This window comes from Urocitellus parryii, chromosome X (assembly GCF_045843805.1).
Source record: "Urocitellus parryii isolate mUroPar1 chromosome X, mUroPar1.hap1, whole genome shotgun sequence".
NCBI classification, from domain to species: domain Eukaryota; kingdom Metazoa; phylum Chordata; class Mammalia; order Rodentia; family Sciuridae; genus Urocitellus; species Urocitellus parryii.
The window spans coordinates 20298930-20321414 of record NC_135547.1 but is presented as its reverse complement, the minus strand read 5'-3'; the positions used below and the strand labels follow the sequence as shown (position 1 = coordinate 20321414).

Below are 22485 nucleotides of genomic sequence, written 5' to 3'. Positions count from 1 at the left end.
AAGCGCCTGCAGGATCCCTTCACAGTTAAGTGCACACAGCTTGGCACCTAGGCCCCGCCCCATGACTTCCTGTGGGACCACCTCCTGGCTGTCGCTAGTTAGCTCTGGGCCCATCCTCTGCAGGTTCTGAGGTGAGGGGGCGCCAGTGCCCCGGTCTACCTTAGTGCCCTAGGAGAAGAGAAGGGGGCCCCAGATCAGAGCGGAAGCCTCTTAGAACATCCACCTGGCCATATTTGCCCCACAGCTAGGCCTCCTGGGAAGGAGGGTTGAATGGCGCTGGGTATCTAGAAACTGTTTCCGCACGATGGCAGTAGAGCTGCAGACATGGCCACCAGAACTCATCCTGACTGCCCTTCTCCCGCCCTTCCTGTCTGAAAAAAACGCGGCCCAGAGAAAAAGGCTCAGGAAACCTGGCTCCCTTGTTTTCTGCCCTTTGTGTTGGAACAAGCTGGCCAGGATGTATTTTTGTTTTGGAATTTGGATTGGGATTTCCAAAAACTTTTTCATTTCTTAATTTTGAGACAGGATTTTGCATGTTGGCCAGACTGGCCTCCAATTTGAGACCTTCCTACCTTGGTGTCCAGCAGGGGACTGCTTTCAGGTTTCATCAGAAATCACACTGGGGCCTGAATCTACTCCTCCTTCCTGGGGACACCTGTCCTGGTGGAACTTCATTTCCATAGGATCTGGTCCACCACTGGAGTGTGGCTCAGTGTTACAGGCTCTGCAGATCACAAACAGCAAACAGCCATCAGAGGAAAAATCCCTGGGAGGAAAGCAGACAACTGAGGAAGGTGCTCAAGCTGGAGGACATCTTCTGTGGCCAACCAGTCACCAACCCAGGTGGTCAGTGACCTGGCCATGCTCCCAGGGCACTGGGGATTCCATCAGTCCTTTGGTTTCTCTTCTCTTGAACTCAATGGAGGGGGGGGGGGCGGCGGCAATAATTTCTCATGACCAATGGAGGAGGGCATGTGACTTGTATTTACTTTTGCGTTCATTTCCATCCTCTTCTTCTCATTTAAACGTGAACAATTAACATTTTCCCATACCATTAAATGCACTTCTACTACTTACCTGCTCCCTGGGGTGTGTATCTTTATGTGTTTTCTGAATATTTTGTTCCTTATAAGTGATATTTCATCACATGGCTTTCAGAATCATCTCATTGGCAGTTTTAGCTCTCTTCCTTCAACAGTATTTTCCCTTCAGTTCATTTTATTGATTGATTGACTGATTTTGTACCGACGACTCAATACGGGGATGCTGAACCACACAGCAACATACCCAGTACCCTCCCGGCCCTCGATCGATTAATTTTTTATCCTGACACAGGGTGTTGCCAACTTCCTGAGGGCCTCACTGATTGCTGAGTCTGGCCTCAAGTTAACATTCCTCGTTCCTTGGCAGCTCATGTTGTGGGGATTATACTTGTGGGCCACAAAGCCCTACTCATTAGTGCTTTGAAGAGTGATGTTTGACAAGGAATCAGAAAATGAGCACGTGCCCAGAAAAAGAAAAGCACCAGCAGTAACCTTCCAGAGGACCCATTAACCTTTTGGATTCTTTCTATGTATACTGTTAAATCTATACCCACTTTTGTGTAGAGTTAACCTCACTTGAGGGGAAAAAAATACTGTAATCAATTGGAATTAATGCCCCTATTATCATTTAGAGCACACTTCTGTTTAGCACAGCTTTGAGGAGCTGAAGAACATGAACTCTCATGAATGTCATCCTTCCTAAAACTTTGTTTTACCACATTTGAAGCCCAAAGGAGAAAGGTGAAATTCCTAGCCAATAGGATCACAGGTATGCACCACTGACCTGGAGTTTTAATGGTATTGATGGAAACCTCAGCATGGAACAAACATTGAAATGACAGCATGACTTATCTCTGAAAGGGCAGTGTGTGTAGGGCCTGTGGGAGGTGAGTGGCTCATGAGGACCCTGCCTTCATGCAGAGATCAGGCCATTCATGGATTAATAGGTGTGCTCAGGAGTGACTTTGCTATCAAAGTCAACTCTCTCCAGCGGGACTGCTCTGTCTCATGATGGCCTCTTCTATGTTAGGATGTAGCCCAAAGACCCTCACCAATGGTCAAGCACATCCCCAGGCCATGTTCGTGGACGTTCCTGTCTCCAGCACCATCAGCTAAACAAATTTTATTCCTTTTTTATCTTTGGTACTGGACATTGAACTCAGGGGGACTTAACTACAGAGCAACATATCCAGTCATTTTCTTCAAATCATTAGGATTTTCTATTTTCGGACAGGATTTATCCAAGTTACCTAAGGGTCTCCCTAAGTCATAGCAAGATTACAATTTGCGATTGCCCTGCCTCAGCCAACCAGGCAGCCAAGATCGTAGGCATGTGCCAGGCACCTGGAGACGTTTTATTATTTAGAAAATTCAACCTCCAGGTTTTTTTATTTTTATTTTTTAATTGTAGATGGACATAATAGCTCTATTTTATATGTTTAGTTTTTTAATGTGGTGCTGGGGATGGAAACCAGTGCCTCACATGTGCTAGGCTAGCACTGTACCACTGAGCTACGTACGACCTGGCCCTCTAGGATTTTTATAGCAACAAAAAAAAGTTGCCTAAGATACGTGATTGATATACCTGTCAGCTCTATAGATTTTTTTTTTCAAAATTATCAAATACGTTAGAAATAAAGTCAAACACACTTGACTTTTTCGTTTCTCTGATCTGGTGTTAGCTCTGAGAAACCGCTGGGTAAGTGACACCAAGCAAACAATAAGGGAGTGCACAAGGTAGACTTGCAAATTAAATTCCCCAAAACCAGAGCAATAATGTCCTCTGAGGATTCATGCTTTCCTTTAACTGCAAATGGAAAACAAAAACCAGAAAGGAATGGGAGGCTGAAGCAAGAACACCAAAAGATGAAAGCCAGCCTGCTCAACCTACCTCAAAATTCAAAATTAAATCTGGTCGTGATGACACAGGCCTGTGATCCCAATGGCTCATGCCTGTGATCCCAGCGGCTCAGGACGCTGATACCCGAGGATCCTAAGTGCAAAGCCAGCCTCAGGAAAAACTGAGACACTAAGCAACTCAGGGAGGCTCTGTCTGTAAATAAAAAAATACAAAATAAGGCTAGGGATGTGGCTCGGGAACCTTGAACTCAGTCTTTGGTACATCCCTTAGGAAAAAACTGAAATTTAAAAGAAAAAAAAAATTAATAACAATGAAACAATGCAAACCAAATAGACACCATTAAGAATATTTTCCAAAAATGGAGGCAAAGCTCAAGTTGACGGTTCCCTGGTGACTTTGTCTCTGGCTGGCACTCGTACAGAAAAGAAGGGCAGAGAAGAGCTCTCAGGATCCAGGCTGGTGGCCTTGGCTGGAGCACTCCCACCATCCTGAGGGAACAGGTAGCAAACACTGTGCTCCACTGAAGCCTCCTTCCCAGGAGACCTAGCTGTTGGGGAGGATCTGGCTTTTGTGGAGCAAGCTGCAAGAGGCTCGGGCTGCCATCTGGGCCTCCTTGCCTTCTCCCGGAGCCCTGAGGGAGACCTGGGCAATGGTGCTCTCTCAGCAAAGAACCTGGACAGCCAGGGTTCCTCAGGGGACCAGTAGCAGCCAAGAGGTGGTGTCACAGAAGTCTTGGGGCCAGGGCCTTGGTAGGAATCTGTGAGGACTGGACCAGAGAAACCCTGTCAGAGGTTAATGCAGGCTACTGGGGGCACTTGCATGGAGTTCCTCACCTTAGAGCAAGACACAGTATGACTCAGACCCACACCAAAGGCTCAGCAGATGCCCACATGCCGCATTCTTAGAAATGCCAGTCTCCAGAACCATGAGGCCGAGAAATATCTACTCTTTACAATTTACTGGGCTTCAGGTATTTTTGTCATGGCAACAGAACCTAGACCAAGACACATCACCATGTGCACATTGGCTCTCTGGAAGACATACATATTGACACGTTGGATTCCCAACTTCTTGTGTCCTAAAAAGAACATAAAACAAAGGGAACCCTGTCATTTCTCTCACCTGGTCGGAGCACTCACAAACTACAGAGGGAGGAAGACTGAGTGCAGTTCAACTCAGAACAGACTGAATGAGCAGGGCCCCCTTGAACGTTCCCTCAGAGAGAGGGGAGGCCCAGGGGAGGATGGCACTCAGGCCTTGGTCAGAGTTCAGATGGAAAACAACAGGAGACAGGAGCTGGAAGCTGCTGCACTGGCACCACAATTTCCAGCTGGTCCTGGGCAACACGGCAAAGCCTGTCTCGGGCAGAATCACGACAGAAACCAAGCCATTGGGAACCAAAAGCCACAAATACTGAAAAAGAAAAAGCAGCCTTGGGAGCTGCTTCCTCAGAACTGGGCAAGGGCCAGGGCGGCCATGTCGCCTGGTGCCTTTGTCTGGGTGGCGTTTTTTGAGACAGCCAGGGCGGGAGAGGCGCGCTCAGGCCCAGGGCTGGTGGCCATAGCTGGAGCTCTACCGCCACCGTGCGGAACCAGTTTCAAGACGCCCTGCGCCACTCCAGCCTCCTTCCCAGGAGGCCTCGCTGTGGGGGAGGATCCACGTCTCAAGGAGCGAGTTCCAGGCGGCTTGGGCTGCCCTCTGGGCCTCCGGGCCTTCTCCCGGGGTCCTGAGGGAGACCTGGGCTCTGGCGCGCTCTCAGCAAAGAAGCTGGAGCGCCAGGGACCCCAGGGGACTAGCAGTGGGCAGGAGCTGGTGTCACAGGAAGTCGTGGGGCGGGGCTTGGATTCGGAGCTGTGTGGACTGGAGAGGAGGGATGCACAAAGACCTAATGCAGGGAGGTCGCCCTGGCCCTAGGTGCCCAGCGCGAGGAGGGGCTGAATTCCAGAGCCAGGGCGTCTGTTTCCTGTGTTGTTGCTGCCGCCACCTGCTGGGAAAAGGAAATTGTGCGCAGGCAGCAGCTAACTCCAGGAGAGCTGGTCATGCAGTGACAGTTGTGCCTGGCTACTGGGTCTGCACTCATCAGGGGCTGAGGCTGGCTAGGCAGCCCACTGACTGCTGCAATACTGGGCAGCAGCATCTTCCCGCAAGAGATGAGCAACCTACACCCCTAACCCCCGCCCCTCCCCACCACAGAGTGCCCAATGGCTAGGCACTGGCAGGACAGGCCACAGCCCTTGGACAGGTGTACTGGGCTACCTGCGGGCACTGGAAGGTCCTAAGGTCCCTGCGGGCCCGAGTCCCTCTTAGAAGGGCAGCCTGTTGCTCTCCGAACCCCATAATAGGGCATTTCCAGTGTATTCAGCTATGGGGGCCCAGGCCCCACTGAGCAGCTGTCCTGGGAGCGCCCTCTCTTACTCACCTGCTAGGCTGTGAGGCTTTCTGTGACTCACCAGCTACTGAGAAGTGCCCTTCCTTGCAATTACTGAGCCCAGAAGAACAGGTTTCTGTCACCTACTATAAGCTGCTTGTGGATCCTGGGGCGCCCCATCGACTGCTGGATGTGAGCCCTCAAGGGGAGGTGGATGACTATCTTTTCCCTTGTGCCTTGTACTTCCAATGACTGATAGAAGATGTCCTACAGAAATAAACGTGTAAAATGCAAAGTGTTAATTATCTGGGAAGGGGTCATTCATTATAACATTTAGATTAATAAACAAGGAAACTTTACAACTCAGTAAAATAAACCACCTCTATACTCTTGTCAGAAAAAAAAAAAAAAAGATAAGAAAAGAAAGAAAAAACAAACAGGAAAAAGGCTAATGCAGTCTCTTGAGGGTACCAGCCTTGTGTTGTTCCCCTTGGAACAAGAAGGAACATGCACTTTCTTGATGTCACTGTGCAATGGCACGGGGATCCTTCCTCACAGTGTTGAGAACATCAAGGTCAGGTCTGTTCTGGTGGTACCCGTGTGCACATTCCTGGTGTCCATCATTATCCAGGTTCTGCACCCAGACTCTGCATTTCTGCTTTGTTTCAGCCTGGCGATACAAAGAGGTTGCGAAGCCAAGTTTCCTCAAAAATTCTGAGTGTGAGAATGTTCCCAGGTAATTGCAACTTTTTTTCTCTTATTCTGGGAGCTGCCTCTTCCTATTGTTGGTCACTCCCTTAGAAGCAAAAGGAGATGACTTCCTGACCATCCAGTCTGTCTTCTCTCATTTCTGCTTTCAGCAGTGTTTTCAAGACACCGTTGCCACATCCATGGACAGCAAGATGTAGGCCTACATTTGTCTCTCAAATGCTGTACGTGTGGTTTTCATGAGGAGATCCTTGATGCATTTTAAGTGAATTTTTGCATAGGCTCCACCAAATAACAGCTTTGCAAATATAAGCGTTCTTGGTGCTTGTCTCTAGCAGATCGGCTATACTGCAAGTTCTTCCAATTCTTCTCTGCCCTTCTCTTCAGACCACCCTGGCCTCCAGACAACTGGACACACTTCTGATGCTGCCCTATGCCACCAAAAACTGACATGTCCTTTGGGCTCCACCTGGGGGCTAAGGGATCCGAGCACAACAGCATGGTGACTCCACATAAGGGACTGCTATATCTTGCTCCAAGGGACCTGAACAAGGAAACAGTATCCACAAGGGCCTGCATTACCCTTTGCAGAGTGTCCCTCAGGTGAAGTCCACACAGTTGAGCAACTAGGCCCCGCCCCACGACTTCCTGTGAGAGCAATTCCTGGCTGCTGCTAGTCAGCTCTGGGCCCCCTGCTCTGCAGGTTCTATGGTGAGGGAACGCCAGTGCCCAGGTCTCCCTCAGGGCCCTAGGAGAAGGCAAGGAGGCCCAGATGGCAGTCCAAGGATCTTCCAACTCCCTGCCTGCCCGATCTGCCCAACAGCAAGGCCTCCTGGGAAGGAGGCATGAATGGAGCTGGGTGTCTTGAAACTGTTTCCGCACGATGGCAGTAGAGCTGCAGACATGGCCACCAGCCCTCTTCCTGGGCGCTCTTCTCCCGCCCTTCCTGTCTGAAAAAACGCTGCCCAGAGAAAAAGGCTAAGGAAACCTGGCTTCCTTGTCTTTTGCCCTCAGAGAAGGAACAAGCTATCCAGTCTGCCTTTTTTTTTTTTTTTTTTGGTACCAGGCATTGAATTCAGGGGCATTTAAGCACTGAGCAACATCCACATCCCTATTTTGTAATTTATTTAGAGACAGGCTCCCACTGATGTGCTTAGTCCCTCAACTTGCCCTTGCTGAGGCTGGCTTTCAACTGGAAATCCTCCTGTCTCAACCTGTGGAGCCACCGCTAGGATACCAAGTTGCCTTTTTATTTGGGGATTTGGATTAGGATCTTCAAAAACTTTTTCATTTCTTAATTTTGAGACCGGAGTTTCTATGTTGGCCAGACTGGCCTCCAACTTGAAGCCTTCCTACCTTGGTCTCCAGCACGGGACTGCTTTCAGGTTTCATCAGAAATCACACTGGGGCCTGAATCTACTCCTCCTTCCTGGGGACACCTGTCCTGGTGGAACTTCATTTCCATAGGATCTGGTCCACTGGAGTGTGGCTCAGTGTTACAGGCTCTGCAGATCACAAACAGCAAACAGCCATCAGAGGAAAAATCCCTGGGATGAAAGCAGACAACTGAGGAAGGTGCTCAAGCTGGAGGACATCTTCTGTGGCCAACCAGTCACCAACCCAGGTGGTCAGTGACCTGGCCATGCTCCCAGGCCAGCAGGGACTCTAGTATTCCTTTGGTTTGGTGTCTTGTGAACTAGATTGGTGGTAAGAACTTCTCATGAGCAATCCGAGGATGGTGTGATACTTAGACTTTTGCATCCATTTTCATCATTTTCTTCCCATAAAACATAACATTTTTCCCATGGCATGAAATACACTTCTACTATTTACAGTGACTCTATGGTGTTGTATCTGTGTATTTTATGTATATTTTTTGGCCATAAATAATTTATCAACTGGCTTACAGAATCATCATTAGGTGTTTTTCCCCCCTTCAACAGTAATTTACCCTCGGTTCTTTATATTTCTTGGTTTGTTTTTATTTATCTATCTATCTATCTATCTATCTATTTATTTATTTATTTAGGGATGATTGAACACAGGGATGCTGAACCACTGAGCAACATACCCAGCACCACTGCTCCACCTCAAAGATTACTTTTCATTCTTACACAGGGACTTGCTAACTTGCTTAGGGCCTCACTCATTGCCGTGTCTGGGACCTAGCTTGCCATACTCTTGTCTTAGCCTCTCATATTGCTGGGAGTATAAGTGTGGGCAACAAAGCCCTTCTCTTTAGCGAATTGAAGAATGATATTTGAGGGGACCCGGATGGTGGCTCCGCGGTAAAGCGCTCGTCTAGCACATGTGAGGCACTTGTTTAGACTCTCTGTACCACTTATAAATAAATACAAATAAAGTTCTATCAACAACTAAAAAAATTAAAATTTATAAAAAGAATGATATTTGACAAGGAGTCAAAACATAAGCATGTGCCAAGGGAAAGAAAAGCACCTTCAGGCAATCTTCCAGGGGACCCAACACTTTTTTGGATTCTTTCTATGCCTGATGATCAATCTACACTTACATTTGTGTAGAATTAGTCTCACTCGAAAGAAAAATCTGTAATAAAATTGAATTAATGCTTATATTATTGTTTGGAGCTGGTTGCTGTTTACCACAGCTTTAAGGAGTTGGTGCGCATAAACTCTCATTACTGTTATCTGTACTACACCCTTTTTACCACCTTTGAAGCCTAAAGAAGAAAGGTGAAATCCATAGCTGCTGGGATTACAGGAGAGGACCACCACACCCGGCGTCTTAGTGGTTTTGATGGAAATCACAGCATGACCTATCTCTAATATTCGGTGTGTGTCCGCTGGAATTCCTGTGTTGAAACTTGAATCCCTGGGCTGGGGATATAGCTCAGTTGGTAGAGTGCTTGCCTAGCATGCACAAGACCCTGGGTTCAAACCCCAGCACCACACACACACACACACACACACACACACACAAAAAGAAACTTGAATCCCTAAATTACAGGTTGATCATATTTGGAGGCACTTTGGGAGGTGTTTGGCTCTACCGGACTCACCCTTCATACATAAATCAGTCCATTCAAGGATTCATAAGTTTCCTTAGGAGAGTGACATTGCTACCAAAGTCAATTCTCTCCAGCGGGACAGCTCTGTCTGGCCTCAGGATGGCCTCTTCTATGTTAGGATTTAGCCCAAAGACCCTCACCAATGGTCAAGGAGATCCCCAGACCATGTTCGTGGACACTCCTGTCTTCAGAAACTTGAGCCAAATAAACTTTTTTTTTTCTTTTTTTGACTTTGGTATTGGGCATTGATCACAGGGGTGCTTAACCATGGAGAAAAACGTCTAATCCTTTTCTTAAAATGATTATTATTTTTTATTTTGGTACAGGATCTCTCTAAGTTATCTAAGGGTATTGCTAAATTGTAACAAGTTCACAAATCCTGCCTCAGCCACCCAGGCCGTCAGGAACACAGGAAAGTGCCAGGGCACTTAGTGAAATTTGATTCTTTTTAAAACAGTCACCATCCAATAGTCTTATCGAAAAAAGAATATATATATATATATATATATATATATATATATATATATATATTTACACACATACACATATGCCTAAGATGCATGACAGATATGCCTATCAACTTTGTAAGACACATACATACTGATGTGTTTTTTCAAAGTTATCACATATGTTAGAAATAGAGTCAAAAACAACTGACATTATTATTTATCTGCTCTTGGTGTTAGCTCGGAGAAACTGAATTGTGTAGGGAGTTACAAGAGGCTTGGGTGCAATCTGGATTTCCAAACCTGATCAATGGCTGTCTCTTCCCAAAGAACCCACAGGACCAGGGGTCCCCAGGGAAGCAGCAGCAGCCAGGAGATGGTGTCATAGGAAGTCACAAGGCAGGGCCTTGGTAGGAAGCTGTGTGGACAGGAACAGATAAACCCTGTCACATGCTACTGCAGGTTTCTGGGGACACTAGCCTCTTGTCCCTCACCTTGGAGCAAGACACACAATGCCCGTTTGTGATGTCATTGTCCTCTCAGCTCAGTGAGAAAAGCCCGATAGGCCAGCTCAGGTGGCACCTGTGTAATCAATCCTAGTGTGTCTCGCGGATCACTTCCTACAAGACTCTACCTTTGTGCTTTGGTCCTGCGTGGCCCTCGACAAGGACGTTGCTAAGCCCAGCTTGGATCTTGGACCATCAGACCTGGTACTGGCCCTCCCTGCCTTATCTGCTAGGGCTGTCATGCATTAAGTGCTCATGGGATGGGACCCAATGAAAATGTTTCCCTAACTAGATTTCCCTCTAGGTGCTCCACTTGTGCCCCTCCAATTGGAAGAAATAAATAAATAAAATGGCCACAGGAGAAACAGTCCAGAAACTACGGCTGCCTTGCATTTTGCTCAATCTCAGAAAACTTGCTCCCCTGATAAAAAAATTTCTTTTGGGTTCCATTGCATATCAACGTGAGATCTAATGAACAGAGTCCTGGACCACATTAAAAACAAACAAACAAAAAAAGACTTAAAAAAAAAAAAACTCACCCCATTTTCATGTTCTCTCTCTCTTTTTGAACTCACTTTCCACGTGACCACTTCTTCCCATGTCTGCATTCACCACAGCCTAGAGGACATAAGATACATGAATACCACAACACTAAGTCCCCTACCTCAAGATTCTCTGCCTGAAATCTAAAGGGGAAACTTGAAAATAAACCATCATCCAGGCTGGAGGACACCAGTCAGGTGTCTCGAAGAAGCTTCCTCTCTCTCTCCTTGTGACAGACTCATTTTTGAAGGTCACTTTAGAAAAGTAGGTGATGCTAGCGATTTTCATTCAACTTTAAAAGTCACTTCATACTATGGTTTCAATGGTTGTGCCCTGAAAACCCATTGTTGGAAAGTTAATCCAAAATTATGTGTGAACGGGAACTGAAGTACTTCTGGGAGGTCATTGGCTCAGAGAACTCTGCCCTCATGCACAGGCACTGATCAGTCCACTCAGGAATTTATAGGTTTTGTGGGGACTGACTTTGCTATAAAAGCCACGTATCTCCAAGAAGCTTCCTCTGTCTGTCCTGTGCTGGTCCTCTTCCACATTATGATTTAGCAAGAAGACCCCCACCAACAGCTCAGTGGACACTGAGGACCTATTCTTAGATTTCCCATCTCCACTACCATGAGGACAAGAAATGTCCATTTCTTACAAAATACTCAGCTTCAGGTATTTTTGTTATGGCAACAGAACCTAGACCAAGACACATCACCATGTGCACATTGGCTCTCTGGAAGACATACACATTGACACGTTGGATTCCCAACTTCTTGTGCCCTAAAAAGAGTAAAAAACAAAGGGAACCCTGTCATTTCTCTCACCTGGTCCGAGCACTCACAAACTACAGAGGGAGGAAGACTGAGTGCAGTTCAACTCAGAACAGACTGAATGAGCAGGGCCCCCTTGAACGTTCCCTCAGAGAGAGGGGAGGCCCAGGGGAGGATGGCACTCAGGCCTTGGTCAGAGTTCAGATGGAGAACAACAGGAGACAGGAGCTGGAAGCTGCTGCACTGGCACCACAATTTCCAGCTGGTCCTGGGCAACACGGCAAAGCCTGTCTCGGGCAGAATCGCGACAGAAACCAAGCCATTGGGAACCAAAAGCCACAAATACTGAAAAAGAAAAAGCAGCCTTGGGAGCTGCTTCCTCAGAACTGGGCAAGGGCCAGGGCGGCCATGTCGCCTGGTGCCTTTGTCTGGGTGGCGTTTTTTGAGACAGCCAGGGCGGGAGAGGCGCGCTCAGGCCCAGGGCTGGTGGCCATAGCTGGAGCTCTACCGCCACCGTGCGGAACCAGTTTCAAGACGCCCTGCGCCACTCCAGCCTCCTTCCCAGGAGGCCTCGCTGTGGGGGAGGATCCACGTCTCAAGGAGCGAGTTCCAGGCGGCTTGGGCTGCCCTCTGGGCCTCCGGGCCTTCTCCCGGGGTCCTGAGGGAGACCTGGGCTCTGGCGCGCTCTCAGCAAAGAAGCTGGAGCGCCAGGGACCCCAGGGGACTAGCAGTGGGCAGGAGCTGGTGTCACAGGAAGTCGTGGGGCGGGGCTTGGATTCGGAGCTGTGTGGACTGGAGCGGAGGGACCCACTAAGAAATTGCAATGCAGGGAGGTCGCCCAGGGTTAAGGCTCCCAGTGCAGGGAGGAGCTGAATTCCCTGAAGCAGGGGCTGGGGGCAGTTGTTTTGGCAGGGCGACAACCAGAGGCAAGACAGCTGTCTCTTGCTTAGCTACTGATGTCCAGGGCTGATGTGTCCCAAGCAGAGAGGAGATTCTGTGCTGCAGGCAGAAGGTAGTGCCCCCAGAGCTGTGCATGTAGCCACAGCTGTGCATGGCCACCATGTCTATGCTTATCATGGGCTGCGGTGGCTCTCCTTCTCCCTGATCAGAGAAGTACCCGGCAGCAACCTGCATAGGTCCCCTTGGCCTGATGGACTCCTCTATGGTAGAGATGAGCAACCCGCCCGCCAAGCGCCAAAGACCCAGACACTGGCAGGACAGGCCACAGTCCTTGAACCGACCTCTAGGGCCAGTTCCCAGGTCTCCCTCAGGGCCCTAGGAGAAGGCAAGGAGGCCCAGATCTGAGCCTAAGGATCCTCCAAATCCCTGCTTGCCAATCTGACCAACAGCTAGGCCTCCTGGGAAGGAGATTTGAATGGAGCTGGGTATCCTGAAACAGTTTCCGCACGATGGCAGTAGAGCTGCAGACATGGCCACCAGCCCTCTTCCTGAGAGCTCTTCTCCCGCCCTTCCTGTCTGAAAAAACACCACAAAGAAAAAAAAGGCTTACAGAATCACGTCATCAAGAAATAGTTTTTTTCCCCTCGAAAGTATTTATTTATGCATTTTTGCTGTACTACTGAGCAACAAACCCCATACCACCCTACCCCTGAAATTTTAATTTTTTCTCGGGAAACAGGCTCTTCCTAACTTGCTTAGGCAGAAGGGCCTCACTCATTGCTGAGTCTGCCTACTAGCTTGCAGTCCTCCTGCCTTGGCCTCTCATATTGCTGGGATCATAGGTATGGTCCAGAAAGCCCTAAAATTTAGTGAATTAAAAGAGTGATGTTTGAGGAGGAGTCCAAAAGGAGCATGTGCTAAAACAAAGAAAAGCATCAGCAGGAAACCTTCCAGATGACCCATTAACCTTTTGGATTCTTTCTATGTATATTGTTAAATCTATACCTACATTGGTGTAGAATTAATCTCACTTGAGGGGAAAAAAATCCATAATAAATTTGAATTAATGCTCCTAACATAATTTAGAGCAGACTGCTATTTAACGCAGCATCGAGGAGCTGAGGAACATGAACTCTCATGAATGTTATCCTTCCTAAAACTCTGTTTTATACATTTGAAGCCTAAAGGAGAAAGGTGAAATTCCTCCTCAATAGGATCACAGCTATGAACTCCTGACCTGGTGTCTTAGTGGTTTTGATGGAAACCACAGCATCCAACAAACATTGAAATGACAGCATGACCTATCTCCGAAAGGGCAGTGTGTGTCCCCTGGAATTCCTGGGTTGAAACCTGAATCCCTGAATCACAGGTTGATGGTATTTGGAGGGCCTGTGGGAGGTGAGTGGCTCATGAGGACCCTGCCTTCATGCAGAGATCAGGCCATTCAGGGATTAATAGGTGTGCTCAGGAGTGACTTTGCTATCAGAGTCAAAGCTCTTCAGCGGGACTGCTCTGTCTGGCCTCATGATAGCCTTTCCTATATTATGATGTAGCCCAAAGACTCTCACCAATGGGCATGCACATCCCCAGGCCATGTTCGTGGACATTCCTGTCTCCAGAACCAAGAGCCAAACAAATTTTATTCCTTTTTTGGCTTTGGTATTGGGCATTGAACCCACGAATGCTCAACCACAGAGCAGCATGCCCAATCCTTTTCTTAAACTTCTAATGAGTTTTTATTTTGGGACAGGATCTTTTAAGGTAACTAATTGTCTCGATATGTGGTAGCAAAACTTTGCAATTTGCGTTCCTCCTGTCTTAGCCATACTGGCCACCAGGACACGGGCATGCACCAGGACAACTGGCAAAATTTTATTTTTTACAAAATAGTAACCCTCCAGGATTCTTATAGCATGGAAAAAAAAAAGGCCTAGGATGCATGACTGATCTACCTCTCAACTCTGAAGGACACATATATGACTATATATTTTTTCAAAGTCATCACATGTGTTAGAAAAAGAGTCAAAGACACTTTGTAATTTATCTGGTCTTGTGTTAGCTCTGTGAACCGCTGGGAAAGTAAAGAGAAGCAAAGTAAATAATAAGGGAGTGGAGAAGGTACCATGGGGCAAATTAAATTCCCAAGAACCAGAGTAATGATGCCAGGGTGAGGATTCATGCCTCCACTTAATTCCAAATTAAAAACAAAAGCAGAAGAAAGGCCTGGGAGGCTGAAGCAAAACACCAACAGATGGAGGTCCTCCTGGTCAACCTACCTCAAAAGTTCACAACTTAAACCTGGTGCAGTAATGCAGACCTGTAATCCCAGAGGCTGGGGAGGCTGAGACAGGAGAATCCCAACTTCAAAGCCAGCCTCAGCAACTGCAAGGCACTAAGCAACTCAGTGAGACCCTGTTGCTAAATTAAACAATACAAAATAGGGCTGGGGATGTCGCTCAGTAGTCCGGTGCTCCTGAGATCAATCCCTGGTATGCCTCCCCCCTACAAAATAATAATAGGAAAAAAATTTTTTTAAACTGAGATTATGGCTCAGTGGCAGAGTGCTTGCCTCGTACGTGTGAGGCACTGGATTCGATCCTCAGCACCACATAAAAATAAATAAAAAAATAAAATGATGGTATTGTTTCCATCTACAACTAAAAAAAAATTTTTTTTAAATTATTAACAATGAAACAATGCAAAAGAAAAAGGCACCAGTGAGAATGTACTCCAACAATGGTAGCAAAACCCAAGGTGAATGTTCCCTGGTCTCTGGCTGGCACTTGTACAGAAAAGAAGAGCAGGAGAAGAGCACTCAGGATCCAGGCTGGTGGCCTTGGCTGGAGCACTCCCACCATCCTGAGGGAACAGGTAGCAAACACTGTGCTCCACTGAAGCCTCCTTCCCAGGAGACCTAGCTGTTGGGGAGGATCTGGCTTTTGTGGAGCAAGCTGCAAGAGGCTCGGGCTGCCATCTGGGCAGGACGGGCCACAATCCTTGAACCGACTCTGTCTCCCTCAGGGCCCTAGGAGAAGGCAAGGAGGCCCAGATCTGAGCCCAAGGATCTTCCAACTCCCTGCCTGCCGGATCGGACCAACAGCTCGGCCTCCTGGGAAGGAGGCTTGAATGAATGGGCCTCATGGCCTTCTCCCAGGGCCCTGAGGGAGACCTGGGCACTGGTGCTCTGTCAGCAAAGCACCTGGGGAGCAAAAGAAAGAAGAAAGAGAGAACCCTGGAGAGCCAGGGTTCCCCAGGGGACCAGTAACACTCTTGGGGGCAGGGCCTTGGTAGGAATCTGTGAGGACTGGACCAGAGAAACCCCGTCAAAGGCCAATGTAGGTTACTGAGGGCACTTGCCTCGTGTTTCTCCATTGGAGCAAGACACAGAGTGCCCTTTTGTGACATCAGTTTAATAGCGCATGGATCCTGCCTCGAAGCTGTGTGAGAACAGCAGGACAGGCCAGTTTTTTGGGCACCATTGGAGGCAAAGCTGGTGTCTCTCACGGATCTGCTTCTGCAAGACTCTGCCTTTGTGCTTTGGTCCTGCATGGCCCCCAACGAGGAGGTTGCTAAGCCCAGCTGGAACTTCCGCCCAATAGACCTACTATTGGCCCTGCCTCCTATACCTGCTAAGATATTCATGCAGAACTTAATCATGGGGTGGGACTCTATGAAAATTTTTCTTTCACCAGACTTGACTCCAGGCCCATTGTGTGTGCCTCTCCAATTTAAAAGAAAAAAAAAAAATTGTCAGAAGAAGACACACTCACTCCAGAAAGTGTGGCTGACCTGCATTTTCCTCAGTCTCGGGAAATGCGCTCCCCTGCTTAAATTTTCCTTTTGAGTTCTATTGGATACTAACGTGAGATCTAACATTCACAGTCCTGGGTTCCATGGCAGGACCACATTGAACAAACAATAACCAAAAAGTCAAAAAGGGCCTACCCTTGGGCTGGGGATGTGGCTCAAGCAGTGGCGCGCTCGCCTGGCATGCGTGCGGCCCGGGTTCGATCCTCAGCACCACATACAAACAGAGATGTTGTGTCCGCCGAAAACTAAAAAATAAATATTAAAATTCTCTTTCTCGGGGCTGGGGATGTGGCTCAAGCGGTAGCGCGCCCACCTGGCATGCGTGCGGCCCGGGTTCGATCCTCAGCACCACATACCAACAAAGATGTGTCCGCCGAGAACTAAAAAATAAAAATTAAAAATTCTCTCTCTCTCTCTCTCTCTCTCTCTCTCCTCTCACTCTCTCTTTAAAAAAAAAAAAATTCTCTTTCTCTCTCTCTCTCTCTCTTTTAAAAGAAAAAAAAGAAAAGGGCCTACCCTATTTCATCTCTTTCTTTGTGAACTCACTTTCCACGTGACCACCTCTTCCCATGTCTGCGCTTCACTCAGCCTTCTTCTCTGGTGGTTCTTCATGGTATCCCATTGTCTTGGGCTCTTGGATGCCAAAGCTCAGGTATGCTTGCCTACGAAGGAGTAGAAAATGTTTACACCAAGGACAGGGGGAAGAGGGAATGTAGGCAGCAGGACACTCGGTTGTGTGCCTGACTCACTTCCGTCCCAGATGTAGACCCAGGCACCACGCCTGGTGGGACCAGTGGGAGGCCTACAGTAGAAGCAGCTCTCCCAGGAGGATCCAGATGGATCAAGACTGAATGCAGTATGATCCCTCCTTGCAGGTGTGTGACAACAGCAGGACGGGGCATACTGAGGCACCTGTAGGCTCAGTCCTGCTGTCCCTAATGCTCCACATTCTACAATAGGACTCTGCATTCATGGTGCTTTGCTCTGACCTGGCCTTAGACCAATAATAGGCCTGGAGGCCTAGATTGGTAATGGGGCCTCAGGCACCCCAGGGTCCTGTCTTGGTCAGCTCCTAGGCCTTTCATGCAGGATGGGCTCAGGGGCTGGGGCTTCTTCAAAGGACTTCCTCAGGATGGTAGTATTGCCCCACAAGAGAGAACCAGCCTTCCTTTCTGTTGCTCTGCTTCTACCACTCCAATTTGAAAAATAAAAAAAGGAGAGAAAGAATATCAAGCCAGTCATTTCCAGAAACTATGGCTCCTTGCATTTGGCTCAATTTGATGTAACATGCTTCACCATTAGAAGTTTGGTTTTCATTTCTAGTGGATGCCAAACTGAGAAGGAATAGGTAAGACCCTGGCTCTTATCTCCAGGAAGGAAAGAAAGGGAGGCAGGCTGGAAGAGAGAGCAAAGCCAGGCAAATTTGCCACGCTGGCCTCCAACATGGGACTCACCCAGGAGCTCAGCTTTCAGTACCTGGTGCCTTTCATTATTCATCAGAAACCACACCGGGGCCTGAATTTCCTCTTCTTTCCTCAGAACTCTTGTCCTGGTAGAACTTCATTTTCCACAGGATTTCGTCCATTCAGGTCTTATTTTACACAGTGTCACTGGGTCGGGAGATCCCAGAGCATCACATTATCTCCTTGGGGATCAACTCTTTGGCTGAAAACAGACAACCGTGGAAGCTGCTGAAGCTGGAGGAGATCTTCTCTAGCCAACAACGCACCAACCCAAGTGGTCAGTGGCCTGGACGTGCTCCAAGACCAGCAGGGATTCCAGCATTCCTTCTGCCCTAGTCTTAGGAACTGAATGTGAGGCCATAATTCCTCATGTGCCATCAGAAGAGGGCATGATACATCATTTTCTACTAATTAAACATGAGAACCGCACATGTTCCCATGGCGTGAATACAGTTCCCCTATTTTCTGGGACTCTATGGGGACCCTAGGTTGTAGTTAATTTCGTAGATTTTATTGTAGATTATATATATATTGCTACACACAGATGAAGAACATGCCTTTACATTATTTGTTTATGTATTTATGAAGTGCTATCCCTAATGCTCCATGTTCTACACTAGTACTCTGCATTTATAGTGCTTTGCTCTGGCCCAAGCTTCACTTAAGCTAGGCCAGCCATCTGCCACTGAGTTTTAGCCCCAGACACTCCATTTTATATTTCATCACATGATTTGTGACATCCTCTATTAGTAGATTCAGGAATGATGCCTGCCAGGGAGTCAGAAAACAGGTATGTGCCCATGAGAAAAAAAGCTCCATCCCCATACTTTTCATCAACATTTTGTCTCTCACATAAAATCAATCTCTACGGAATTTTAATGCATGGGTATACCCTTGTTGCGATTAGAGCAGATTTGCATTCACCACAGCTGACAGGACATAAGGTACATGAATATCACCACCACCGAGTCTCCCACCTCAAATTTCCCAGCCTGAAATCTATAGGGGAATGTTGAAAACAAACCCTCATCAATGGGGATTTAAAAAGGAGGCTCCCCTAGCGCTTTTGTTTCAACTTGAAAAGTTTCTTCATGGTATGGTTTCAGTGGCTGTGTCCTGGAAATCCTCTGTTGGAAACTCAATTCCCGAAATTATATCTTACTGGGACTTGAAGGAATACCGGGAGGTGATTGGCTCATGAGGACTCTGCCTTCATGCAGAGTCGGGTTCAGTCTACTCATAGATTTACAGGTTTTCTTGGGAGTGACTTTGCTATAAAGGCCAGGTGCTACCAGGAAGCTTCCTGTCTCTCCTTGTGATGACCTCCTCCAGGGTATTACTTAGCAAGAAGACCCTCACAAAAGCTCAGTAGACCCCGACACCCTGTCATTTCTCTCACCTGGTCGGAGCACTCACAAACTACAGAGGGAGGAAGACTGAGTGCAGTTCAACTCAGAACAGACTGAATGAGCAGGGCCCCCTTGAAGGTTCCCTCAGAGAGAGGGGAGGCCCAGGGGAGGATGGCACTCAGGCCTTGGTCAGAGTTCAGATGGAGAACAACAGGAGACAGGAGCTGGAAGCTGCTGCACTGGCACCACAATTTCCAGCTGGTCCTGGGCAACACGGCAAAGCCTGTCTCGGGCAGAATCGCGACAGAAACCAAGCCATTGGGAACCAAAAGCCACAAATACTGAAAAAGAAAAAGCAGCCTTGGGAGCTGCTTCCTCAGAACTGGGCAAGGGCCAGGGCGGCCATGTCGCCTGGTGCCTTTGTCTGGGTGGCGTTTTTTGAGACAGCCAGGGCGGGAGAGGCGCGCTCAGGCCCAGGGCTGGTGGCCATAGCTGGAGCTCTACCGCCACCGTGCGGAACCAGTTTCAAGACGCCCTGCGCCACTCCAGCCTCCTTCCCAGGAGGCCTCGCTGTGGGGGAGGATCCACGTCTCAAGGAGCGAGTTCCAGGCGGCTTGGGCTGCCCTCTGGGCCTCCGGGCCTTCTCCCGGGGTCCTGAGGGAGACCTGGGCTCTGGCGCGCTCTCAGCAAAGAAGCTGGAGCGCCAGGGACCCCAGGGGACTAGCAGTGGGCAGGAGCTGGTGTCACAGGAAGTCGTGGGGCGGGGCTTGGATTCGGAGCTGTGTGGACTGGAGCGGAGGGACCCACTAAGGAATTGCAATGCAGGGAGGTCGCCCTGGCCCTAGGTGCCCAGCGCGAGGAGGGGCTGAATTCCCGGAAGCCTCGGCCAGGGGCAGCTCTTTTGGGAAAACAGGAACCTGAGCCGGGGTGGCTGGTTTCGGCATTGCTACTGTCACCGAAGGTCACCAGATCTGGAGAGATTTTGTGCTGCAGGCAGTAAATGGCGCCACCAGAGGTGGCCATGGAGCCTCTGCTGTGCCTGGCCATGGCGACTGGGCTCATGGTGGGCTGCAGTGTCCTGTAGGTGACTGCTTGTCACCTACAGATGGGTCATGTCTTTTGTCTTTGGTAACTAGGACATGAAACTTGCAAAGGATTCAGAAAGCAGCCATGTTCTGACTGAGAGAAAACCACCATCATCAGACATCATGTGAAACACCCATAATGTTTTGCTTACTCAACTCCAATTTTCCTCAAAAATTCTGGGTGCTAGAATGTTTCCAGATAATTGCAACTATTTTCTCTTATTCTGCTAGCTGCCTCTACACATTTTTGGTCAGCCCCTTTGAGGCAAAAGGAGATGACTTCCTGAGCATCCATCTGTCTTTTATTTCTGCTTTCAGCATTGTTTTCAAGAAACCACTCCCAAATCCAAGGATGGGAAGACTTACGCCTATATGTCCCTCTAAACTTGCATAGGTTTGGCTTCTATAATAATAGCATTGATACATTTTAAGCCAATTTTTTACAGAGGCTCCACCAAATAACAGGTTTCCAAACTTAGGTTTGAGTTGATCCTCCTGGGTCTTCTATTGCTTGTGTCTCTAGCACATTGGCTGCACCAGAAGAACTTCCAATTCTCTGCCTTCTCTTCTGACCACCCTAACCCTTAGACAATCGGCCTGCCTGTGACTTACTGCACACACACATCTGATGCGGCCCTGTGCCACCTAGAACTGTCCTGCCTTTCTGTTCCACCTAGGGGCTGAAGGGATCTGAGCACAACACCATGGTGACTTCACGAAAGGCATTGCTACCTCTTGCACCAAGGAACCTGAACAAGAAAGAAGTATCCACAAGCGCCTGCAGGATCCCTTCACAGTTAAGTGCACACAGCTTGGCACCTAGGCCCCGCCCCATGACTTCCTGTGGGACCACCTCCTGGCTGTCGCTAGTTAGCTCTGGGCCCATCCTCTGCAGGTTCTGAGGTGAGGGGGCGCCAGTGCCCCGGTCTACCTTAGTGCCCTAGGAGAAGAGAAGGGGGCCCCAGATCAGAGCGGAAGCCTCTTAGAACATCCACCTGGCCATATTTGCCCCACAGCTAGGCCTCCTGGGAAGGAGGGTTGAATGGCGCTGGGTATCTAGAAACTGTTTCCGCACGATGGCAGTAGAGCTGCAGACATGGCCACCAGAACTCATCCTGACTGCCCTTCTCCCGCCCTTCCTGTCTGAAAAAAACGCGGCCCAGAGAAAAAGGCTCAGGAAACCTGGCTCCCTTGTTTTCTGCCCTTTGTGTTGGAACAAGCTGGCCAGGATGTATTTTTGTTTTGGAATTTGGATTGGGATTTCCAAAAACTTTTTCATTTCTTAATTTTGAGACAGGATTTTGCATGTTGGCCAGACTGGCCTCCAATTTGAGACCTTCCTACCTTGGTGTCCAGCAGGGGACTGCTTTCAGGTTTCATCAGAAATCACACTGGGGCCTGAATCTACTCCTCCTTCCTGGGGACACCTGTCCTGGTGGAACTTCATTTCCATAGGATCTGGTCCACCACTGGAGTGTGGCTCAGTGTTACAGGCTCTGCAGATCACAAACAGCAAACAGCCATCAGAGGAAAAATCCCTGGGAGGAAAGCAGACAACTGAGGAAGGTGCTCAAGCTGGAGGACATCTTCTGTGGCCAACCAGTCACCAACCCAGGTGGTCAGTGACCTGGCCATGCTCCCAGGGCACTGGGGATTCCATCAGTCCTTTGGTTTCTCTTCTCTTGAACTCAATGGAGGGGGGGGGGCGGCGGCAATAATTTCTCATGACCAATGGAGGAGGGCATGTGACTTGTATTTACTTTTGCGTTCATTTCCATCCTCTTCTTCTCATTTAAACGTGAACAATTAACATTTTCCCATACCATTAAATGCACTTCTACTACTTACCTGCTCCCTGGGGTGTGTATCTTTATGTGTTTTCTGAATATTTTGTTCCTTATAAGTGATATTTCATCACATGGCTTTCAGAATCATCTCATTGGCAGTTTTAGCTCTCTTCCTTCAACAGTATTTTCCCTTCAGTTCATTTTATTGATTGATTGACTGATTTTGTACCGACGACTCAATACGGGGATGCTGAACCACACAGCAACATACCCAGTACCCTCCCGGCCCTCGATCGATTAATTTTTTATCCTGACACAGGGTGTTGCCAACTTCCTGAGGGCCTCACTGATTGCTGAGTCTGGCCTCAAGTTAACATTCCTCGTTCCTTGGCAGCTCATGTTGTGGGGATTATACTTGTGGGCCACAAAGCCCTACTCATTAGTGCTTTGAAGAGTGATGTTTGACAAGGAATCAGAAAATGAGCACGTGCCCAGAAAAAGAAAAGCACCAGCAGTAACCTTCCAGAGGACCCATTAACCTTTTGGATTCTTTCTATGTATACTGTTAAATCTATACCCACTTTTGTGTAGAGTTAACCTCACTTGAGGGGAAAAAAATACTGTAATCAATTGGAATTAATGCCCCTATTATCATTTAGAGCACACTTCTGTTTAGCACAGCTTTGAGGAGCTGAAGAACATGAACTCTCATGAATGTCATCCTTCCTAAAACTTTGTTTTACCACATTTGAAGCCCAAAGGAGAAAGGTGAAATTCCTAGCCAATAGGATCACAGG

The 22485-nt window shown here is 48.2% G+C and overlaps 2 long non-coding RNA genes across 3 annotated transcripts in view; one reads left to right on the top strand and one right to left on the bottom strand.

The window, feature by feature from the left end:
* Positions 1–4018: 4018 nt before the first annotated feature.
* The window catches only part of LOC144250798 (uncharacterized), a 45793-nt gene continuing 27326 nt past the window's right edge, over positions 4019–22485 (bottom strand). The window contains exons 7-12 of one of the 2 annotated variants that reach the window (XR_013342573.1): positions 21246–21397; positions 17481–17669; positions 16521–16666; positions 10518–10596; positions 7337–7485; positions 4019–5539 (exon numbers count right to left, since the gene is read on the bottom strand). This is a non-coding gene — a long non-coding RNA (uncharacterized LOC144250798). The remainder of the gene's footprint in view (positions 5540–7336; positions 7486–10517; positions 10597–16520; positions 16667–17480; positions 17670–21245; positions 21398–22485) is intronic. The other variant, XR_013342574.1, reaches the window with a different exon arrangement.
* On the top strand, positions 5842–6923 carry LOC144250850 (uncharacterized). Its single transcript, XR_013342599.1, has 2 exons — positions 5842–6008; positions 6133–6923. It is a non-coding gene; the product is annotated as an uncharacterized LOC144250850 (long non-coding RNA).